Source organism: Salmo salar, chromosome 12, assembly GCF_965601325.2.
Source record: "Salmo salar chromosome 12, fSalSal1, whole genome shotgun sequence".
NCBI classification, from domain to species: domain Eukaryota; kingdom Metazoa; phylum Chordata; class Actinopteri; order Salmoniformes; family Salmonidae; genus Salmo; species Salmo salar.
The window spans coordinates 46,025,053-46,032,560 of NC_138302.1; positions in this window are offsets into that span (position 1 = coordinate 46,025,053).

The window sequence follows — 7,508 nt, forward strand, 5'->3', positions numbered from 1 at the left end:
AAACATTACCGGAATTTCAAACATAACATTCTTGGCAGAGAAGCAGCAAGACCTAAACTGACATTTGTTTTCTCCAATTCATAGGATTCAGGGCTGACATCCATTTTGGGTTTTTGCAGCAGCTTGCATCACTTTATTACATGATGAATGTAGCCCTGTCACAAACCCAGATCTAATGCAAACATTTCTAAAAACCTGTTTTTGCTTCGTCATTATGGGGTATTGTGTGTAGATTGATGAGGAAAAATAATAATTCAATTCATTTTAGATTAAGGCTGTAATGTAACAACAAGTGTAAAAAGTCAAGGGGTCTGATTACTTTTCGAATGCACTGTAGAACAGATCTGATTCTTCAACCTACTTTCAATGATAATGACAGATCTATAACTCACATTTCTATTTGAATTCGGGCAGGTCAGGGCCTACCCGGTGGCACAGTGGTCTAAGGCACTGCATCGTTGTGCTAGCTGTGCCACTAGAGATCCTGGTTCGAGGCCAGGCTCTGTCGCAACCGGCCGAGACCAATGGGGTGTTGCAAAATTGGCACAGCGTTGTCCGCTTTAGGGGAGGGTTTGGCTGGCAGGGATGTTCTTGTAATTTTTTGTTGTTGCAGATTTTGAGTTTAATTAAGCCAATGTTACGGGACTGTGCAGCCATGGCAGATTATTTTGTTTATTAAACAGACAAGACACACCTACCAGATCACAGTCAACACACATATATTTTGCAGTAAGAATATAATGGAAAAGGCTTTAACAGAATAAAATACAACACATTTTTCCAACACAACTTGTCACAAGAACATTTGTAACCACTGGGAGGCGCATGCTCGTACCGATAGGATGCATGGGGTGTGAGGATCTCCATTTTGTACTGACAAAACTGTGGTTATATGTAGAAACCAGACAAAGTTTAAATCAAGCCTCTAAACTTCATAAATCAACATTTTCCCAAGAAACTTGGGTGTGAGCGATCAGCTTTGTACAACAGCTAACCAACCAGTTTGTAAATCAGAGCAGAGACACGAATCCAACAGACAATGGCTTCCTTCAAAAGGAAAAGCCAAAGAGCAACTTGGAGACACAAACAAGAGTAATTAATAGTTAAATGCTATCTAGGAAAACATAGCTAAAATACTCTCAATGCACACCAAAACAAACAAACTGCTCAAATCTGTTTGCTCGAAAAGACAATAGAAGCTATCGTGTCAGACACGAACAAACAAGACAGAACAAGATAACAAAATGTGCCTTTTGGAAACAAAGTTTCAAACTTTAGAAGAGGAATAGGACCAGCAAGAAAACAGAATGAGATGTGAGAATATTGTCCTTACCAGAAGACGCAGAAAAAGGAGACCTTTCTGGCTACATAGTCAAACTGATATCTGAGGAACTTGACGTAGGTATATCACCAGAGAATCTGGAATGATGCCGAAGAACGCCAAATACCCACACATGGTTATCTTCAAACTATGGAACTATCAGACCAAAGTCAACATTCTGAAGGCAAAAGGGGGAAAGGAGATAAAATTCCAAGGCTAGACCAATTGATTTGTCCAGGAACTGTCTGCTAAGCTGAAAAAAAATGCAAGTCACTGGAGGAAAAGGGGACCAAATCTCAACTCTGCTTCCCAGGAGTGCTGTGGGTATGGAAGGGAATGCAAAGGATGGAATTCACAAGTGCCGATGAAGCCCTAATCAAGCTGCAAGAAACCTTTCCAGTCAAAGGCCTACAAACATTGCTCGTAATGGAGACTGGCAGAGTGGGATCCCCTGCACAAAGTGGGAAAAAGCGAAGGGTGCACTGTAAGCTACATACAGTGATGCATAAGACCAGCTTATTGTAAATTGTGACAATATTATTTTCCTCTCCCCAATACAATCTATACTCTACCTTCCCCAAGTAACTGTTCTTCTCTATGAAGTAACGATAGAAGTAGCCGATGCCAGTGGGCTACATGGACACTGATAAGACATTTCAAAGGGGGAAATATAGAAATGTATGTCATTAACTGTTCGAAATGTAACAAGTACTTTTGGTTTTCAGGGAAAATGTACGGAGGAAAAATACATTATTTTCTTTAGGAATGTAGTGGAGTAAAAGTAGTCAAAAATATAAATAGTAAAGTACAGTAGTACTTTAAAGTATTTTTACACCACGGTGTGTGTGTGTGTGTGGGTGTGTGTGTATATGAATGGGTGTGTGAGGGAACAGTGGGAGAGAATGGGTGTGTGGACGCATAGGGTATAGACTGAGTCAAAAAAACATTAAGAACACCTTCTTAGTATTGAGTGGCAACCCCCCTTTTGCTCTCAGAACAGCCTCAAATCGTTGGGGCATGGACTCTACAAGATGTTGAAAGCGTTACACAGGGATGCTGGCCCATGTTGACTTCAATGCCTCCCACAGTTGTGCCAAATTGGCTGGATATCCTTTGGGTGGTGGACCATTCTTGATACACACGGAAAACTGTTGAGTGTGAAAAAGCCAGCAGCGTTGCAGTTCTTGACACAAGCCGGTGCTCCTGGCACCTAAAGTACAATAGTACTTTAACGTATATTTACACCACAGTGTGTGTGTGGGTGTGTGTATACGAATGGGTGTGTGAGGGAAGTGTGGAGGAGGGTGAATATGTGTAGGGGTGCAGGAGAGAATGGGTGTGTGGACGCACAGGGTATAGACTGAGTCAACAAAACATTAAAAACATCTTTCTAATATTGAGTTGCAACCCCCATTTTGCCCTCAGAACAGCCTTAAATCATTGGGGCATGGACTCTACAAGGTGTCGAAAGCTTTACACAGGGATGCTGGCCCATGTTGACTCCAATGCCTCCACAGTTGTACCAAATTGGCTGGATATCCTTTGGGTTGTGGACCATTTCCAGCTACAATATTACAACATTAATAATGTCTACACTGTATTTCTGATCAATTTGATGTTATTTTAATGGCCATTTTTTTTTGCTTTTCTTTCAAAAACAAGGACATTTCTAAGTGACCACAAACTTTTGAATTGTAGTGTATGTATACAATAACTATGTATTCATACTATGACTCTCCCATATCCATGCCCTCTTATGCTTTGTCTGGTTCTTCAATGATAGACAGAAAAGACAAAGTTAACTTTGATTCTATACAAGTAAAGGCCAACAAAATCCAATTTATTACATGGAATATGCACAAGCGCCACGATGGCAAAAAAAAAGCATAACGTTCTTGAACAATTAACGAGGTTGTCAGCAGATGTGGTTTTCCTGCCAGAGCTATACTTCAAAAAAGGAGAAATGTAATATTTAAAGAGCAGCTGGGTTGGATAGGCCTATGCCGCCACGTCCTGTAGTAACAGCAGAGGTGTAGGCATCCTGATAAATAAGAATACACCGTTTTACCTTATATCATAGCACATGTACCAAGAAGGCCGTTTTCTAATTTTGAATTGTACAAGGTGAAAAATACAGTCAGGTCCATAAGTATTTAGACAGTGACACAATTTGCATCCTTTTGGCTCTGTATGCCATCATAATGGATTTGAAAGCAAGCAATCAAGATGTGCTTTAAGTGTAGACTTTCATCGTTAATTTAAGGGTTTTATCAAAACTATTGTATGAACCGTGTAGGAATTACAACCGTTTTTATATATAGCTCCCCAATTTTAAGAGCTCAAAAGTAATTCATCATAAATTCAATTGTGAGTTTTAATACTTGTTTGCAAATCCTTTGCAGTCAATGACTGCCTGAAGTCTGGAAACCATAGACATCACCAGATGCTGGGTTTCTTCCCTGGTGATGCTCTGCCAGGCCTTTACTTCAGCTGTCTTCAGTTCCTGCTTGTTCTTGGGGTGTTTTGCCTTCAGCAAGTGAAATGCATGTTCAATTGGATTTATGTCAGGTGATTAACTTGGCCATTGCACTTGGCCACTTTGCCTTAAAAAAGTATTCACAGTATATTTTGGGTCATTGTCCATCTGCACTGTGAAGCGCTGTCCAATGAGTTTTGAAGCATTTGGCTGAATCTGAGCAGATAATATAGCCCAAAACACTTCAGAACTCATCCTGCTGCATTTGTCAGCAGTCACATCATCCATAAATACAAGGGAACCAGTTCCATTGGCAGCCATACATGCCCATGCCATAACACTACCTCCACCATGCTTCCCTTCTCCATACTCTTCTCATCCCATCATTCTGGTACAAGTTGATCTTTGTCTCATCTGTCCATAGGATATTGTTCCAGAACTGTACAGGCTTTTTTAGATGTTTTTTGGCAAACTCTATTCTGGTCTTCCTGTTTTTGAGGCTTACCAATGATTTACATCTTGTGGTAAACCCTCTGTATTTAGTCTGGTGAAGTCTTCTCTTGATTGTTGACTTTGACACAGATACACCTACCTCCTGGAGGGTGTTCTTGATCTGGCCAACTGTTGTGAAAGGGTTTTTCTTCACCAGAGAAAGAATTCTTCTGTCATCCACAGTTGTTTTCTGTGGTCTTCCGGGTCTTTTGGTGTTGCTGAGCTCACCAGTGCGTTCTTTCTTTTTAAGAATGTACCAAATAGTTGATTTGGCCACACCTAATGTTTTTGATATTTCTTTGATGGGTTTGTTTTGATTTTTCAGCCTAATGATGACTTGCTTCACTGGCAGTGACAGCTCTTTGGGCTTCATATTTAGGGTTAACAGCAACAGATTCAAAATGCAAATGCAACACTTGAAATTAACTCTAGAACTTATATCTGTTTACTTGTAAATTAACTAATGAGGAAATAACACACACCTGGCCATGGAACAGCTGAGCAGCCAATAGTCCAAATACTTTTGGTCCCTTAAAAAGGGGAGGGGCACATATAAAAAGCGCTGTAATTTCTATACCGTTCACCCGATTTGGATGTAAATACCCTCAAATTAAATATTCATTATTTAATTTCAACTCCAATATGCTGTGGTAGACAGCTAAAATAATAATAACTTGGTCAATGTCCAAATATTTATGGACCTGACTGTACACATTGATTTAATTGTATAACCCCCCCGGGGCAAATCTGGTGTTTTTAGAGCTATATTAGATCAAACCCAGACAGGAACTATTATTTTAGCAGGCAACCTAAATCACACATTCGGTAAGTTAGACAGACATAGCAATAAAAAAGGCAAATTCAAAAGCTATTTGAGAATTGGGTTTAAAAAATCCATGACATAGTGGTATTGGATCATTCTCCTGTATCATGCTTCATTACACCAACAGAAAATACACTTAGCGACAGAATATGGAGAATGAACAGAGTGTATCTTCAAAATCCGAAATGTATTAAATGCGTGAACTAAAAAATAAAAAGACTTTAACCATCACAAATGAGGACAGAAAAGCCGACCCCGACATAATTCGGGATGCTTTTAAGGTGTGCATAAGGGAAATGACTCTGCAAAAGCTAAATCTGAGTTCGAAAAAAAAAAGTAATCACTATCTTAGAAAAATAAATAAAAAAGGAATCTGTAATGGCTGTCGTCTGAAGTTGAAGGAGTGGACCAAAGCGCAGCGTGGTAAGTGTTCATATTTTATTTACTATGAAACACACAAACAAAAAGACAAACAGTTCCGCCAGGTACAGAATCACTAAACAGAAAACAACTACCCACAAACACAGGTGGGAAAAGGCTGCCTAAGTATGATTCCCAATCAGAGACAACGATTGGAAACAAAGAAATACATCACATAGAATGCCCACCCCACACCCTGACCTAACAAAATAGAGAAATAAAACGGCTCTCTCAGGTCAGGGCGTGACAGAATCACTATCTTAGAAAAAGCCCATAAAAATCTTTACAAGGTAAAAAATCAAATTAAATGTAGGAACTTAAGCAGGAATATGATGTTTGTCTTTTGAAGAGATCCAACAACTGCAGGTTAAACTCAAATAAAGCATACTATTTAAATGGCAAATAAACAAGGTAAACACCTCACAGACCTCACAAAACAAATACACAACAAACCAGTTAATAAAAAAAAATAAGAATACAAATGCTTTAATTAGAAACAACAACGCTATTAATAGCAATTTTAAAAGTTTCTATGAAAATCTATATAAATCAGAATTAAACAACAATTCGACTGCTCCTACAGCCTTCTTAGACCCAATAACCCTGAAGCAACTATCAGCAGACAAAAAAATAATCACTAAAAATAGAAATTACCCAAAAATAAATATTAGACACTGTTAAAACATTAACGAGGAGAAAAGCACCAGGTATGGACGGCTTTACAATATACTTTTTATTTGACATTCTGGGACAAAGTAGCACCCCTATTTATGCAAATGACAACACGTCACTCAATTCAGTGCTTCAGAGTTCCATGAATCAGTTATTTCAGTTATATTAAAACCAGGAAAATCTAGTCCCCTGAAGATTACAGACCCATACGTGTCATGCCCTGACCATAGAGAGCCCTTGGTTCTCTATGGTATAGTAGGTCAGGGCGTGACTAGGGGGTGATCTAGTATGTCTATTTCTATGTTGGTGCTAATATGGTTCCCAATTAGAGGCAGCTGTTTATCGTTGCCTCTGATTGGGGATCATATTTAGGTAGCTATTTCCCCACCTGAGTTTTGTGGGATATTGATTGATTGTTAGTGTGTTTGGGCACTACGTGCTCACAGTACTTGTAAGTTTTGTTATTTTGTTTTGTTAGTTTCACTTAAATAAATATGTGGAACTATACTCACGCTGTGCCTTGGTCCACTCATTTTCAAGAACGTGACAATACGTTTAATAAACTGTGACAAAATAATAAAACTCACAAGCAACAGAATGGCAAAAGTCTTACCATATTAATCAATGGTTTATAAAAAATAGACATAAACAAATACAAGAACATGTTTCAGTATAGTAAACTCAGCAAAAAAAAGAAACGTCCCTTTTTCAGGACCCTGTCTTCAAAGATAAGTCGTAAACATCCAAATAACTTCATAGATCTTCATTGTAAAGGGTTTAAACACTGTTTCCCATGCTTGTTCAATGAACCATAAACAACTAATGACCATGCACCTGTGGAACGGTCGTTAAGACACAAACAGCTTACAGACGTAGACAATTAAGGTCACAGTTATGAAAACTTAGGACACTAAAAAGGCCTTTCTACTGACTCTGAAAAACACCAAAAGAAAGATGCCCAGGGTCCCTACTCATCTGCGTGAATGAGCCTTAGCCATGCTGCAAGGAGGCATGAGGACTGCAGATGTGGAAATGGCAATAAATTGCAATGTCCGTACTGTGAGACGCCTAAGACAGCACTACAGACGGACCGCTGATCGTCCTCGCAGTGGCAGACCACTTGCAACAACACCTGCACAGGATTGGTACATCCGAACATCACACCTGTGGGACAGGTACAGGATGGCAACAACAACTGGCCGAGTTACACCAGGAATGCACAATCCCTCCATCAGTGCTCAGACTGTCCGCAATAGGCTTGAAGGCCTGTTGTAAGGCAGGTCCTCACCAGACATCACCGGCAA